This window comes from Phascolarctos cinereus, unplaced genomic scaffold (genome assembly GCF_003287225.1).
Source record: "Phascolarctos cinereus isolate Bilbo 61053 unplaced genomic scaffold, phaCin_HiC Scaffold_5;HRSCAF=322, whole genome shotgun sequence".
Taxonomy (NCBI): Eukaryota; Metazoa; Chordata; class Mammalia; order Diprotodontia; family Phascolarctidae; genus Phascolarctos; species Phascolarctos cinereus.
Window position 1 is genome coordinate 166,848,998 of NW_027555958.1, and position 17,375 is coordinate 166,866,372.

General features: G+C 39.1%; 1 protein-coding gene across 1 annotated transcript in view; it reads left to right on the forward strand.

The window, feature by feature from the left end:
• The first annotated feature begins 2,191 nt into the window (after positions 1-2,191).
• GPR63 (G protein-coupled receptor 63) overlaps positions 2,192-17,375 on the forward strand; it is a 52,020-nt gene continuing 36,836 nt past the window's right edge. The window contains exon 1 of the mRNA XM_020998341.2: positions 2,192-2,454. The gene's annotated coding sequence lies outside the window, so the exon portion shown is untranslated. The remainder of the gene's footprint in view (positions 2,455-17,375) is intronic.

A 17,375-nucleotide genomic window follows, 5' to 3' on the forward strand; every position in this document is an offset into this window, starting at 1 on the left:
TTACTTCTTTTTCCTCCAGAAGGTGCTCAATCCAGTTACTTACGGCAAGAAACAGAATAGTCTCATGTGGATAGAGTAGCAACAATGATTAGGATGTCAGAAACAGCAGGAAAGAGAAACAAGAGCAGAAATTTTGTGCATGGGAGTCAGATTGTACTGTGTCTTGAGAAAATGTTCCTTTTACATAACAGCTATGCAGATAAGTAAACTTGTCTAATGTCACATAGATGTGTAGTAGCAGTGCCAGAGATCAAACTTATATCCTTAGACTCCACCTTCAGCCCACTCTTTCCACTGACCCACACCTCCTCTGTTCATAAATGTTTGTTGAATTAAACCTTTTTTTTTTCTCTCCTTGACTTATGATTTCATCAGTGGGTAGACTTTGAGAGCCTGGATTGTTGAGAGGTTAAAGAGCTTTACTCATAGTTTATGAAATCATAGATCATGAGCTGAAAGAGTACTTAGAAGTCAGGTAGGTCAGGCAAAGGGGCAGCTATGTGGTACCATGGATTAGATTGCTGGAACTCAGGAAAACCTAATCTCAACTCCAGCTTCAGACAACAGCCATGTGATCCTAGGCAAGTTACTATCTATCTGCTTTCACTTTGCTCATTTATAAAATGGAACCTACCCCTAGGTAGGTACTGTGAGGACAAATGTGATACTATTTGTAAAGTGCTTTTGCAAACCTTAAAACACTATATACACACTAGCTGTTATTATATTAAATGTGTTAAAAGGCAGAGCTTGAGCTCGGGTATTCCCGATACTTCAATTCATTCAGAAAGGGAGTCATTTAATCCCTTCGCTGTTGAATATGACAATTGTGCCCCTTGTGTGTTGTCTAAAGTAGTCTTTGAGTCCTTACTGTGACACAATGGGATTTTAACTAATCATGAAAAAAATACCTAAATGCCACTAAGATGGGAATTTTCTATTAAAAAGTTTGCGTTTATACAAAGTAATAATAAAAGCTGTTTCATTGCACGCGTTCTCTGTCCTCCTTCCACCCATGTTGCCCTCTAGGAAGCTGCCTCTTTTGCCCACCCCTTGTTCTGGCTCTAGTAGGAAGGGGTAGGTGCTAGCAGTAAATGCAATGAACTACAGAAAAATAGCTTTCCCCTCTCCCCTTGAAAAGCCTTTGGGTAAGAAGAGTCGGTTGTAAATTAGTCAATGGCTAAGGTAGAGAGAGAAATAAAGGAAAGGGCGACCCTTGGTGACTCAGGTCCTTAATCCTGAAATATTGCCAAGTGGCAGTTCTCCAGAGGAAGCTGCTACAACCTCATAAAAGGCATCGAGTCTAAGGACTTGGCGGCCCTGGTCACCTCTGTCACCCTAAGCCAGTGACACCTTTGGAACCAGCTTCTTGCCGGAATTAAGGGTTTCTGAAATTAGCAGAAGCCCATTGGGTGAGATCTACCTCGAGTCCCTGAGGCTGACCAAGGCTCCTTCAAGGACCTGTCACCTGGTCGGGTCAAGAAGCTGGCTTTCCAGGCAGGCTAAGTTACCCTCCTCAAGAGTCTGGCTCTAGTAAGCCAAGGAGAGGAGGAAGGGGCGGGTAAGGGAAGAAGCTGGGGGCTGAGTGGGAAGGCGAGCCCTGGAGCCATGTGCAGCAGGCCAGGCGACCCCAACATTCTACTGGGCGGTCTGGGGAGTCAGTGGAGGTGCTGGTTAGCGCGGCTCTGACCCAGGCCAAACCCGAGGCTTCGGGAGGTGGGGGTCGTTCTGGGGCTGAGCTCAGAGACTAGGGCGGCGCCACGTGCACGCTCCTGGAATTTGCTATTCCTCTCCCCTATCCCACCCTCCTTTCAGTCTCGCTCCCCTGCCTGCGCGCGGGCTGCAGCTGCAGTGGCGGCCAAAGCTCGGAGTCGTTAAAGCGTCTGCATGGGGTGGGAGCGAAGCCGGGTTTGTTGGAGGCGGCGCGGCGAAGGCAGAGGAACAGACACGAAGGGACCCTCAGTCTGCCCAAGTGAAGCCTAAGACGTCGGCCTAGAGGTATCAGTGCAGAGCATTCTCTCTCTAGAAAGATGTGTCTAGGACACGCAGCCCAAATACGTGTGTGTAACAGAGACCGACGAAGTCGCAGCCCAGTCCTCTTTCCAAAAGGGGGACGTCTCCTTTAAGGAGAGAGCCCTGGGTTACCCGGGGGGCGGGACACCCTGTGCAAATAGAGACAGCTGCAGAAGCGGCTCGGCAGCGATGCTCTTCTTCACTTTCTGCTCCAGCTCCCGCTGCTGCCTCTCTTTCCCACCTCCTCTTTCTCCTCCTCTTCTTTCCCTTCCTCCTCCTCCTCCTCTTCTTTCTCCTCCTTCTCCACCAGTCTGCACGAGAGCTTTTGTTTTCCGGCGCCGAGGAGAGAGCTGCTATGTCCGGAAAGTTCCCAGAGGGATCGGCTCAGGCCATGCTGCTTGGGCTCCGCAGGGATTCCCTGGGCTTTGTGCTTTGTCCGAGGTGAGGCTTTTGGACCCTTTGCGTGCAGTTTTCCATGGTGGTGGGGAGGAGGGTCCTTGAACGGGGTTGCTGTGGGTGGGAACGCTGGAGGGCTTTCTGTTCTGGGGCGTTTCTCGGAATGCGCTTAGGTACGTGGGAGCCAGTGGCGAGCAGGCTCCCCGAATTTGCAGAAGTTGGAGCTGGGGGCTGGGTATTTTCGGGCACCGCGAACCCAGTTGCAGTTGGAGACATTATTTTCTGCAGCGGAGCCCCCTTCAGCAGAAGGAAGACTCCGGGCAGCATTGGCCTTTCCAGAGGAAATGCCACCCAGTGGACTGGGTGGGCACTCATTTTCCCTGACACTTGCCCCTTCTTTTACATATAGTCATTTCAGTTACTAACCCTAAACCCTCCCTTTTCCCTCTCCCACCTCCTTTCCCCAGAGTAGGAGGGATCTTTAAGCAATTAGGCCTTCTTGGAAATCAGAGCACTTAGCCACAGTGTGGCATATGATTCCAGATCTTTCAAGTGTCCAAAAGCTCAGGTTCAGAAGGTTGGGGATGAAAGAACTAGAAAAGATCTAGAAACCTTTTGAACCAGGGCAATGTTTTGGCATTTTCGTAGTTAAATATTACAGTGGTTTGAATTAGGTGAAGAATTGGTTTTGGGGAGAGGGAGTTTGGGAAAGGCAGATAATTCAGGGGCATACAGTGCCTTTTAATATTATTGAACTGGAGGCAGATGTATATCTGTGTCTTTGATTGTTTCCTTAGTTATATTTTCAAGACAACCTTCATTTCAGATCTCTAACTGATTCCCTTCCCCCCCTCTCTCTCCCTCCCCATTTTGGGATTATGCAGTTTTGCAGAAAAGCTTTTTCCCCCCCTCTTGGATTCAGGCTTTTTACTAAGGATAACCGTAGCAGTAGAAAGAACATCCCTTCATGCCAGTTTTGTCCCTTCACCCCCCACCCTCTCCCATTCATGTTATAAACGAGTTCTGTAAAATGTAGACTACATACCAATGCATGTTGGAAATCCAGGAATTCCTCTGATCATGCTGCAGGGTCCAGTGAAAATGTAATGGTATGATTTTACCCCCCTCTTTTTGTATTTATCAGTATTTCCTCTTTATTTTATTTGGTAAATTTGCTTTTCATTCAGTCTTAGCTTAAGATAGCCTAAACTGGGAAAACCCTATTATATCCAGGAATGATAATTAGAAAGTATTACCTGATGTTCCACTTAGATGATTTTGTTGAGAGTATTGCTTAGCTAAAGGTAAAGGTCTTGATGAATCCAAAAGTGATGTGCTTCAACATATAATGAGTTTTTAGGATAATGTGGTAGAAAAGGCTTTCTGGTCTGGAAGTAAACAACTCAGGTTCATGTGTTGGCACTGCTACTCACTGTGTAACCTTGTGCAAATCACAACTTCTCTTGGCCTCCCTTTATCTGGGAGATAGAATAGGTCATAGGATCTTAGACTTAGAGTTGCGAAGAACTTTGAAGGTGTTTTAGCCCAACCCCTTCAATTTATACCCAGAAGGAAACCCAAGACCGTAAGATTTCTTTCAATTCCAAAAGCTAATAATTACCATGGGCTTCATCTTGCTACCAGCTGGTTGGGTAAGTTGCTTAGCCTCTTGGATCTCAGTTCCCTCATCTCTAAAATGAGGGCATAGGCAAAATTTTGTTGACATTTTTGTTTAAAAGAACCAAGACTGTTTTATAAGGTGAAGAGACTTTGTAAGCTCAACCGAAGAAAGTAGTGGCATATGGGATTTTTTTCTAAGTGTGAGGAAGGGGGTCAAAAGAATTCTTTTGGCATCTGTCTTGGTTATGCTTTTCTATCTACAGGGAGTATAATGTGCTTGCTTGCAAAATGGATTGATAGGGATTGTGGGAGAGAAATTCTACTTGTAATAGGAAAATTTTTACAGAATATCATTCCAAAATAAACTTCTAATACTCATAAATTACATTTGGACAATATATGATCTTTTCTGATCACAATATTTTCCCAGTCCTTTCAAAAATACTAGGACATTTCCCCTTTGTCCCCAAACTAAGTGTCTTCAGCACCTGAAAATTTGTGATGATCTGAAAAAGATTTGAAAACCAATTACTTGGGGTTGAGTCAAACACTAAGAAATTCCCACTAAACTCTAGCTACTTCTTTATTTCAGAATTTCTGGACCTTGGAGGAAAAACAGTGAAGCCAGGTTCATTATAATGGGTTCACAAACTGCTTTAATTTAGCTCCTAGGATTTTATCAATTGGTTCTTCTGCATTGAAATTTTGGAGTTGAGTTTATCCTCTTTGATGGATTATAATAGCTGTTTTGTGAATGTTTTAAGCATTGTTATGAAATGTGTATTCACATCCAGCCATCACTGACAAGATTAAGCCTTAACTTGCTAAAGCATATGAGCAGTCCCTAGTGACTATCAATTTTTTTTTGTTAATATAAGTTCTTTTTAATACTATTGTTGTGTCCTTTGTTTTCATATGTTGACTCTTTACATGACTTGGTCAAGGGCCACAGACATAAACAATCACTACCAAGAGGTGTTTTTGCCCCCAGACTCTTAAAAGGTATTGTCTCTCATCACAATACAGTGTTTGCTTATGCCCAGCCTTACTCATGCATCTCTAATTTGCTTTCAGAAGAGTAACGCTCTTCATAAAATTATGTCCACCAAGGTAAGTTTTTCTTCCTGTGGTAGCTGGTAAATTTGCTGGAGATTTTTCCCCTTTTATTTTTAGCCATCAATGTTTAGAGATTTATTGGGTAAGATTAAAGTCACCATTCTCGGAGTCAAGGGATACATAGAGAAGTTTGAGTATTCCATTTTGGGAAACATTGTATTAGATGTTGTATTTGAACGATGGTCCAGTAAATGGATTGTTTATATACAATGTATTTAAAATCCAGTGATTCAGTGACAGACCACCACCATCTCTGGCTGACTATTGTCAGATGGCACATCACTGATACTTAATTGCCGAATCTGCAAGTGAGAAATATATGCACACACACATAGACACACACAGACTTATGTACGTATGTATGTTATATGTGTGTATATATACACATGTATGTAAACACATGCACATGTAATATACGTGTATGTGTGTATATAAAGTCAACTGTCCACTGAAGCAATAATTCCTAGATTTTGAGCTAGACTTAGGGATCATTGAGCCCAACCCCTTTCATTTTACAGAAACTGGGAGAGGTTAAGAGACTTCAATTTACTGAGTATGAAATGAGCATCTTTTATGTCCAAGGCACTTTCTTAGCACTAGAAAAAATAAAGACATGATCACTCAGGTAATAAGCAGCAGAGCTGGGATTTGAACCCAGGTTCCCTAATTCCAAACCAATCAACCTTTCTGTTGTACTACCCTGCTTGTTTGACTACCCAGAAAAACATTTGAGGGTTTTTTTCATTTACTAGTGTGATTTCAAGACATGTGTACTTATTTTCTGCAAGTGACTTTGTTGTCTTACAATTAAGGATTTTTTGTGCCACACATATTCATTGAGTGCTTACTGTGTTCCAGGAGCTGGGATAGACACTGAAGACAGAAAGACAAAACTAAAAAAAGTCCCCACCTTCTTCTTAAGAAGCAGAAAACCTCTTAAGAGCAATTCAATTTGAAGCTAACCACTCATTTTAAAACTTATTCTTAGGGTTTGAGAGTGTTTGATTTTTTTTTTTGCTCCTATATAATTATATGATTGGAAAACAAGGAATCAGTATTTTTTTTGGCTATTGAACTAAAACCATAGCATTTTAGAGATGGATGGGGTTTTGCTAGTTGACAATTTTTTTTAAGTTGACATTTTCTTTTTTGGTCCAGATGTGACTTTAATTTGAACTGGATGTGACTACAAAGTGTAGGTACTTTTGCAACCACAAAACATGAGGAACATTCCCAATAATTTGCAGTGTGGGCAGGCTTACATACTCTAGTGAAGGATTTGCTTCAAGCATTGAGCCATGCTTGGAAAAGATAATTTTAGAAACTGATGGCTTTCTAACAGTTTTCAGTCATTGAATTTTATGAATAGTTAAAAATACCAATGAGTCTTTTAAGAAAGGTAAATTTGAATAGCTATTGAAACCAACTTATATCTGCCACCTCCTTCTGCTGGTTACTGTACATATTTTTAGCCAAATGCTTTTGAGGGTTCACCTGCAAAAAAACTATTTAGAAAGGAAAAAGTTTACTAAGATCACATTTATGTAGGATCATAGATCTAGAAAACTTAGAGGTCATCTATTCTAACCCCTTTGCTTTCCAACCAAGAAACTGAGTCACAGAGACTTGCTCATAATTGGTCACATAAATTAATAAATTTAGAGCTGTGATTTGAACTCCCAAATATAGCATTCTTTCTGCATATCATATTGTTGGATGTGCCATAGAGTATACTGGACTTGCATTTAGGTTCCAGTTCTGCCATTTATTAGACATATGGCTGTGGATAGAAAGGTCATTTAACTTTTCTGATCCTCTGTTTCCTCAGCTGTAAAATGGGAATAATGATTTTTTCTTTTTCACAAGACTTATATGAGATGATTGATTTTAAAATTGTAACCTTTGAGCCATCATTACTGTGTGTAATTTTGCATGGTTGTTATAAATGACAGAATTGTAAATTTGGAAGTAACCCCAGAAGGCATCTAGTCTGACCTCCTCCCCATTATAACACCCTTTTTCACAACTCACTCTGTCATTATTCCTCTGCTTTGCTGTTTCCTGTGATAGAGAACTCTCTGGCAGCCTGTTCCATCATTGGACAGTTGTAGTTGTTAGAAAGTTTTTCATATACTGAGCCTAAATCAGCCTCTCTATAAATCCCATCCATTAGTAGTAGTTCTAGTATTATCACAGTGCCTGATATCATCCAAATGGCAGCCAACTGAGTTCACTAGATAATGATGACTTCTTTTCTTTTCATTGCAGAAAACCTTTATTTTTGAACTATGGTTAAAACCTAGGAAAAAAAATTAGGACAGATTTCTTTGGGGCAGCTAAGTGGTGAAGTGCATCAAGCACTGGCCCTGGAGTCAGGAGGACCTGAGTTCAAATCCGGTCTCAGACTAGACACAACACTTACTAGCTGTGTGACCTTGGGGAAGTCACTTAACCCCATTGCCTTCCAAAAACAAATAAAAAACACTAGACTGATTGCTAAACCTATTCTCTAATTTTTAAATTCCATGAATAAGAGTTAATCTTTAATGTGAATGTTATGTTTTTCCCTCAGAGTTTGAACTCTAGTTTCTCATCTGAGATTCTTTGCCCTAAAAGATATGGTTTAGTCATAATCTAAAAATTTTGAAAATAATGTTAAAGGAAGATTTTTTTTAAATGTAGAGGCCTGTAAGAATTTCACCATCAGAAAGTAGAGAAAACATCAAACTCTAGTTGACCAAGTGATGAGGTTTAAGGCCATAAAAAGACAAGAGGTAATTCAGAACCAGAGTTTTTGTTGGAGTTAATTATTGGCCAAATTCAAGGTACTTTGGATTCAGAGCCATTCTTATGATTTTCAGTAAAAGGGACTCAAATTAGAATCACCTAGCAAACTTTTGAGTGCCTACCATGTTCCAGATCGTGTTTTATACTTTATAAAGACTCAGGCTATGTCCACAAGAAACTTACAGACTGATTGAGAAGACAGGTCATAGTCATATTCAAAACTACACCAGAAGACTGATTCTTTTCTTTGTTGCCAAGCTAAATTACAAAATATCCATAAGGTAATGCATTCGGTTGGCTATACATGCAAATTTCCCACTATAGGAGTTGAGAGAAAGAGGGAATCATTATGGGTTGGGGTATTTAGGGAAAGCTTTAGTCAGGCTAAGGAATTTGGCTTGAAAAATGAGTATGTCTTAGAAGAGTGAAGAGGATTGAAGAGAACATTCCCGTTATGACATTGCCCTTTTCAGGGAGAGCAAGAGCCTGCTGATAAAAATCCTATTGTCTTAACATGAAGAGGGAAAAGGAGGAAATAAGCATTTATATAGTGCTTACTGTGTGTCAGGGTGCTAAGTACTTTACAAATATTATCTAATTTTGATCCTCATAACGTCCCTTCAAGGGAGTTTATCTCTTTCCTAACCCTACCACCACAATATTTCCAGATCCCCAGAGACAGCTCTAAATCTATTATCCTCTAGCCATCTCTATAAAGCTAATAGTCTTTCCACTCTCCTTAAGTAATGTTATACACCAGAATAAGTTTCCGTTTGAGATCATTCACCATTATAATCTTTTTGGAGCCATAACCTTTTTGCTTTCTTTGGTGTTCTCATGATCCTTTGCAGCTGAATACAGATTCTGTACTTAATGTTTTCCCATGTTTTTATTCTGACTGGTATAGCAGCTCTTACAAGTTAGGTTAGTAGGGGAACTTTGATGATAATATCCCTTTAAATAGTACTTCATGTTTCTAAGTCCTCTCCTTATGGGGCTTTTCCTGATTTCCCTAATTGTTCATACTTCCCCAATTTGCCTCAGAATTACTTTTCTATTTATTTGGTATCAATTTTGTATTTCTCTGTGTACATGTTGTTTCCCCTCAATAGAATTTAAGCTTCTTGTGAACAAGATTGTTTTTATGCTGTTTTCTATCTTCAGTATTGTATCATAGTGAATAGAAAGTCAGTTGGAAGAATTGTGTTCACATCCCTCCTCTAACACATACTGGCAGTGTGATCCCGGGCAAATCACTTTACTTATCCATGTTTCGGGTAACTCTCTATGATTATACCACATTGCAGTGAAGATCCCTATTTGCACTGTTGAAGGGAGTTTCCCATACCATTGAAATCACAGGTTCAGCCCCTATCCTCTGTATCTAACACAGTGCTTGGCACATAGGAGGCATTTAATAAATGTGTGTTAGATTGAATCTAATTGAACACATGAGCTAGGTAGCATGGGAAATCTCTCCATTTAGCAGGTGAGGAAATTGAGAATTTGGTTAATTAACTTACCCAGGGTCACATAGCTAGTAAGTGTTGAAGTGGGATTAAAACTTAGATCTTCTGACTCCAGGTCTCATGATCTCTCCTCTTACCATCCTGCTTCTTATCTATATTTTTACTTTTATTCTTTTTTTGGGGGGAGGGAGGGTTAGACAGTGGGGTTAAGTGACTTGCCCAGGGTCATATAGCTAGTAAGTGTTATGTGTCTGAGGCCAGCTTTGAACTCAGGTCCTCCTGAATCCAGGGCTGGTACTCTATCCACTGTGCCACCTAGCTGCCCCTTTACCATTATTCTTATTGAGAGAACAAATCCTAATGCTTTAGTGATTTAACTAATTAAAAAAAAACTTCTCTTAATTCCACATGTAAACAAACTGCTTCCTTCCACCCCCAACCCTTTACTTTCATTATTACCTATGCTTACTGGCATCTATGTGGACATCTTAAGGAAGGATCTGGGATACATAAATTTGTAGGGAATGAATGAATCTGTATAATATTTAGATTTTGTTATTTTGGAGCAGTAATAAAGCCTAGAACCAAAATGACAAATCTTCTGTACTAAAAAGGGAAATCATTTCCATGCAAATGTGGTATCATGTTTCAGGGAAAAAAAACACTGCATCTGGAGTCAGAGGATTTGGGTTTGAATCCTAACTCTGTTACTGTGCAAGCCACTTAGCCTCTCCAGGCCTCAGTTTCCTCATCTGTAAGATGAGGGGATTGGGCTAGATAATTGGTTCATGTCACTATGCCCCAGCATCTTCAATGGCTCCCTCTTGCCTGATGAAGAACAATTAAGCCTCCAGAAGATATAGCAACTGTCCCCTCCTTGCTTCCTCTCTTGTTTATATAATGAAATATGGTATCTCCTACCATCAACCCATTTGGACTGGCTGAAGCTTTCTGGTACTGTATATAGTCATGGTGGGTGATACATGGGAGGACAGGACTTTTTCTTCCTTTGTAGGGGTAAATTGCTGTCTTTTTTTTTTAAAGAAAGAAAAAAACCCCAACAATTGGCAGGCGTAGAAGGTGGCAGGGAGCTTGGTACCCATACATTACTTTGGCAACTCTAGCAGATGTACTTTTAGTCTGGACAAGGTCTGGCTGGAGGTAGAGGGAAGATGGTGCTACAGTGAAATAATTTGGGTATTTCATAAGTGTGAGCCTGAATGCATTTTGTAAATATCATTTTTGCATACAACTAGAGATGAGGTCAGGAACTGTGTCTTCTTTGTTGTACCCTTCCATTCTAACAGTACATTATTTGCCTTAACATGTTAATGGTCCAGCCATACTTTCCTTCTTGCTGTTACATGTGACACTGTTGATTCTGTCTCTTTCTCTGTGCGGGCTGTCTGCTCTTCATGACTATAATACACTCTTTAACTACTTCCCTAGGCGTCCCCAGTTTCTTTCAGAATTCAGCTTGAATACCACCTCTTTGGTACAGTGAAAGGAGCCCTGGCTTGGTAGTTAGAGGATCTTGGTTCAGATCTCCCTTCTGATAATGTCTGTGTGACACAGGGTAAGTTACTCAATCTTTTTGGATCTGTTTCCTCATCTGTGAAATGAAGAGATTGGACTAGATGAGCCCTAAGGCTCCTTCCAGCTTTGGCTCTACCAAGCAAGGCTTAGATCCTCACTGCTAGTCACCCCCCCATTCTTGTATTTATGCATTTATTTAGTTCATATTTGCATTTTGCATGTACACACCCATGTGTGTACTCATTTATACCCTTTCTATCCCTGCCTAATCTGTCTCCTTTGATAGAATGTAAGCTCCTTGAAGGCAAGGGCTATTTCTTGGGTTTTTTTCCCCCTATTTATGCAGTGCCTAGCACCTTTGGCCTTGAGGCCACATGTGGCCTTCTGAATCCTTACGGGTGGCCTTTTGACTGAATCCAAATTTTATAGAACCCCTAACCTAGCACATAGTAGGCACTTAAGACTTAATTATTGACTTACTGTATCTTTTGTAGTGCCTTGGACATAATTGTATACAATAAGTATTTATTGAATGAGTGCTAATAACTTAAAGCATATTCATGTCCATTGCTAAGAAGTAGACTGTTTTCTGAACCTGTAAAGTGAAGGTGATCATGAACTAATTCTAGTGGACAATGATAGTGGGTCACATTAAATAAAAGCAATTTAGCTGCTTGGATTTTTTAGCCTGTTGGTATGTTCCTTTATCCTTAAAGGACTTTAATATAAAACTGATAAAGAAAACATGTATATTTTATATAAAATATATTCATATATTATATATATAATACACACATACATAATATCTAATATATGCTATGCATATGTATAGTACACTTATTTTAAATTAAAGATTGCAATGCCAGACACTCCCATGTTTTACTGTTCCAGAAGAAAAAAGGTATTATCTCCCTTTGTTGTAAAATAGATGTCTAAAGTAGCAAGTGGCACTTTTATTTCTTTTTCTTAAAACCAACATACATGTAAAGCATAACTCTAAAAACAAATATACATGTTGAAGTCTAAGGATTTGTTAGGGTATGTTAAATACCATTTGTCATATTGATCAGAATGCATGGCAGCATTATATTGTAATGGAAAGAATGTTGTATGAGTTGGCAAAAGATAGACTGTCTTTAAATAGCTGTATGTGACCCTAGTGGTAACATAACTGAATTATGTCTTTTCATTTAACAAGGTTATTGTGTGGAAAAGTATTTCACCATGATGACACCAAGATATCAGAATTGTCGGATAAGCTCATGACTAGTGGTAACATAACTGAATTATGTCTTTTCACTTAATAAGGTTATTGTGTGGAAAAGTATTTCACCAATAGAGTTATATTTACTCTAGATACTGACGATACCACAAATGAATGAAGAACCACACTTGACAGGTTAATGTACCATTTTGTGAATAATTACATTTTTTTCACATAAATAACTTTTTGAGAGTAACATGTACTTTACCTCAAAATAGAATAATGATTGGGCTTGGCCTTGAAAGGGAGCAAGAGTTTAAATGAATTCCTTTTGATGTAAGAGTGGGAATGTAGTAAAAAGAAACATCAGATGCTTTTCTGGTAATTTTGTGAAGGAAATGAGTACAGTTAACCTTCTATTCTCCATAGTAATAGAGCAGAAACTCTTTGAGACTTAACACCTAACTTAGTGTAACCTTGAATTATTTCTTTTGTAAAGATGTCTTGATCTCTAGTTTATCTAAATTTGTGTATTAATTAACCCTCTTAGACCCTCCTGCTCCATTGACTCTTTGTGGCATAGAAATGATGATGTATTTCCAGTTGCTCTGAACACTGAAGCAGGACTTCTGTCAGGCCCTACTAACTTCAAAAGTTTTTTAAGTGGATTGTCATTTAAAGATTACTGTACCTAATTTGCAGAGACTTATCACCAGGTTGGTTGCCAGATTTTTTTTTTTGTTGGGGGAGGGAGGTAACACAGCAATTCATTGTTATCTACTCATGACTTATGACCTGGGTTTGTGTAGGGATTACCCACACAAGTAAAATTATGGATTTTTAAAATATTGACCTGCACTAGTATAATCTCATGTCACTGAAGTTTAAGGCTAGTCCCCAGGGCTCATGTTACCTAATAGTTTTAACTTCTGTCATTAAAACTTCTTTCTCTATGGTGTTATGCTTTCTGTAGCACTTGATAATGAGGAGTGAAAGTGGTCTAGAGGGGGCTTAGGAGGAAAAGGAAAAAAGCTCTGGAAAATCCACACATTTTATATTAAATGGCAGTACATAGATGTATACAAACATATGTACATTATATATATATATATATACATATATAATTTTAGTTTTTTATATATATTTCAGTTATAAGTCACTTTCTAGACTCAGGTTAATAAGCAAAGTGACACTGTTTGCTTTTGAAAATAGAAAATGAAGTTTTATGTGTCAAGACATGATAGCAGGGTGCTTAGACTGCTTCTTCACACTTCTTGGTTCCAATTTTAAAATGTCACTTTTCCTAGCAGGTACATTTTTCATTCTTGTCTGGGATCTTTCTGCGGCAGTGGCTTCTTTCTCTAAATATTAGTCTTCAGGCAATGTTTTTCAGTTTCATCAAGGGTTTAAGTTTATAAGCCATTTTAGAAATCTACAGTGTCCACATTGTTTTTAAGCTGCTCAATTTCATAGTCCAATTTGCCAGTTTCCTGTAAGCACATCCAACTGTTTATTGCATCAGATTTCTGGGATTTGCTAATGGTAGGGAAAGTTCAACATACCCTACTTTGAGTTCTGCTCCTCTCTTTTTCTTTTGATCTTTCTTATATTAACCTGGATGACAAACTGCAGTAGGAGCTTTTTTGTCTTGGTGGCTTATTTTTAAAATAGGGAATCTTCATTCAAAGCTTATTTTAAAATGATTGTAGCATCTCAGCAGAATTTTTTTTAAAGGAGAAAATCTTTGTTTTTTGTTTTTCTCCTTCCTTCTTGGAATAAAAAAGCCCTAAAATTTCTTTCAAGTGAGTAGGCCAGAGGTGGGGAACCTTTGGCCTCAAGGCCACCAAGGTCCTCAAGTGTAGCCCTTTGACTGAATCCAAACTTCAAACTTTGGATAATACTCAAAAAGAAAATCCATAAGTTTGGATTCAGTCAAAAGGCTGCACTTGAGGATGTTGAGGGCCACATGTGGTCTTGAGGCCAAAGGTTCCCCACCCCATGAATAGGCTATAATAGAGAAAGCTAGATGGTGTAATGGATAGAGTACCTAGACCTAGAGTGAGGAAGATCTAAATTCAAATGGACCCCCAAGCACTTACTAACTGTGTGGTTCTTCGCAAATCCTTTCACCTCTGCTTCAGTTTTATTATCTATAGACTGGGTTTAATAATTGCACCTTCTCAGGATTGTTGTGAGGATAAAATGAGGTAATACTCCTAAAGTGTTTTGCAAACCTTAAAGTGCTATTTAATCTGCCTTCTACCCCATTGCATCAGACTACACAAAATTGTGGCACTTCACCTTCTTCCTTACAAAGCTCCAATTTGTTTTGTCTCTTTGATATTAAAACTATCGTTAGTTTTGGTAACACCATCTGTCCTTGACCACACCACTACCAATTCCACAGAGAGTTCTTGGACAGAGACCTTTTCTGATTCTGTTCTGTACTTCGTTCCTGCCTAGGAACAAGTGGAAAGTAGTACACAAAAAACATGTGATGTAAGAATCAGTAAATTTAGAGAGGAAGAATAATAACCTAATGACCGCCAAAAAAGTGCTAATAGTTAGGAATGTGACCCTAATGATTGGTAATGATTGACAACTGATCTCAGGCAAAGGCAAGAATCTGAGTTTGTGTTTTTTTAATTATTGTAGATGAGAAATAAAAACACAATAGTAGAACAAGGGATAATGGAAAAATGACTAGAATCAATGATCTAATAAATTTTGGATAAAGTTCAGTTGCCTTCAGTAAGGACTTTAAAAATTACTATTTAATGTGAGTAAGCTAAACACATCTATACTTATTTTTCTTTCTTATTGAAATACATTCATTCTAATTTTTCTTAGTTCAGTTCCACATAATTTATTAAATGTCTACTACATGCAAGTATTATACTTAAATAGTTTAGATACAAAGAGGAAAAATGACAATCCTTGCTGTCAAGGAACTTATAGTTGAAAAGGATGAAATAAGTGGGTAGGATGCAAAGTTCTAAGGGAGAGAGAGGGAGGGAGCGAGAGGGGGGGAAGAAGAAGGAGGAGGAGGACAGAGAGAGGGGGAGGAGGGAGGGGGAAGGAGAGAGAGAAAAAGATACAGAGGGACAGAGAGGGGGGAGGGAAGAGAGAGGGAATGAGAGAGAGAGAGAAGAAGAAGAGAGGGACAGAGAGAGGGGGAGGGGGGAACTGGGGGAAGGAGAGAGAGAGAGAGAAAGAGAAATAGTGCTCTAGGAAAAATTGAGGAGAGTTTGCTTTTAGATGGAGAAATCAGCAGAGACTATGTGGAGGAGGTAGATGTTGAGCCTTACCTTGAAGAAAATGAAGGATGTCAGTGGGCAGAGATGTGGAGAATGGGTTTTAAAGGAGTAAAACACTGTATTTCAACCCCAGTTTATTCCCTTGTTTTCACATTTACATGATTTACATTGATCTGAAAGTAATACCAGGAAGTGAATGAAATTTGAGGTTTATATATGAGAACTTTATAATTAATGGTAACATTGGGATCTATAAATGCAGGATCTTGTTAGAGGTTTAAAAAAAAAGCTGTATTATGATGAAGTGCTTCTGATCCTAAATTCCCTCAGAGATTAGGTGTCTGAGGCTAATCTATTGTATATAAAATTCCATATTGCAGGAGATTAGTAATGTGTCAGTATATGAGATTTGTAGGGAGGAGGCAGTCATCTATTCTGTCTGCTCAGTATCTGGGACTTAGGCATATGATTTCTCTGGAACCTGTGCTACTTCTTATAAATGTAAAATTCTGCTTATTCTATTCAGTTCTAGCTTAATGAATATTCAGTGAGAAATGCTTTCCTCCCAGAGAAATTGCAGTGATCTTTTTCTCAGAAAATTTTTTGGTTAGTTGGTTGGGCAGTATGTCAGATTTTGCATTTGGACTGTCAAGTACAGTAATTCCTGCTATTGTTTTTAGTTTATATGGAGGAAAAATAAGGAAATATATTTACTATTTTGCTGGACCAGTATCAGTTACTGCCTTCTACGTGGTTGCTACTGGTGGAAATAAAAGGAAGAGTAGACCTTATCAAAGCATAATAAAACTGCCAAATGTGCATGAGGGAATAAGCAGTGGGTGGTAGAAGATCTAGTAAGTAATAGGTTGCCTTTTGGGAGGGACGGTGACTTTTCTTCCAGTAGTGGTCAATCTATTGTCTAATCACTCTTGGTTTATATCTACTTAGTTAAGACTAAGAAAATCTGGTTAGGAGAATCAGCCATGGACACTTAGTTGCAAGGTCAGGTCCCTCCAGTTTCATGCCTTCCTGAACCAGCCACATGTGAGAGTTTGAAGGTTTTAATTAATTTTGGCATTTTTCCACTGGAACTTGGAAGCAGCCATCTTACTGAAATGTGGTGTCACTTGTGACACTATCAGTGGGAAACCAGTAACAAACAAAAACCCTAGGGCCTCCACTGGGATGCTTTTTTTTTTTCTCCCTGATGATTTCATGCTGTAAGAGAAAAGCCAAAGCTGGCTTCTAGAATACAAAGCCATTTTATCAGCTGGGTTCTTTTTGTTTTAAAAGCTCTTTTATGGTGCCTCAAAAAGAAAATTCAGTATTTCTTGGTTAAAACAAATAGCACTTCCTTTCTAGCATCTTCTTTTTTTAAGAGTCAAGAAGAGGTAGGTGGTTTTATACCTAGAAATACTGCATGGATGCAGGACATTGTAGATGGAGTTTAGTCATACGGATTTCTATTTAAAGCTGGAAGAGACTTTAGAGGTTATATTTACAAATGAGGAAACTGAGGCCCATAGAGGTTAAGTGACCTGCCCAGGAACACACAGCTAGTGTGTGAGGCAGGATTTGGACCTAGGTCTTCTGATTTAAAGTGTAGTACTCTATCTACTCTGTGTGTGTGAGTGTGTGTGTGTGTGTGTGTGTGTGTGTGTGTTTAAAGTGCCTTTCTTAGGTTAATAATCCTGCATATAGCTTATTTGTATGTTTGTTGTCTCCCCCACTAGATTGTGAGCTCCTTGGAGGCAGGGACTGTGCTTTACTCGTTTTTGTATCCTCAGCACTTGGCATAGTGCCTGGCACATAGTAGGTGCTCATTAAATGTTCAGTGATTGATTGATTAAAGTGTAGAAGCTGTTATTGTAGTTCTGTGCTGTAAACAAACCTGATATGATAGGTGAAAATACAGAATTATGCAAAAGACAAATTAGGAGGTGATTGTTCTTTTACAGGAGGAATCTTTGCTTCATA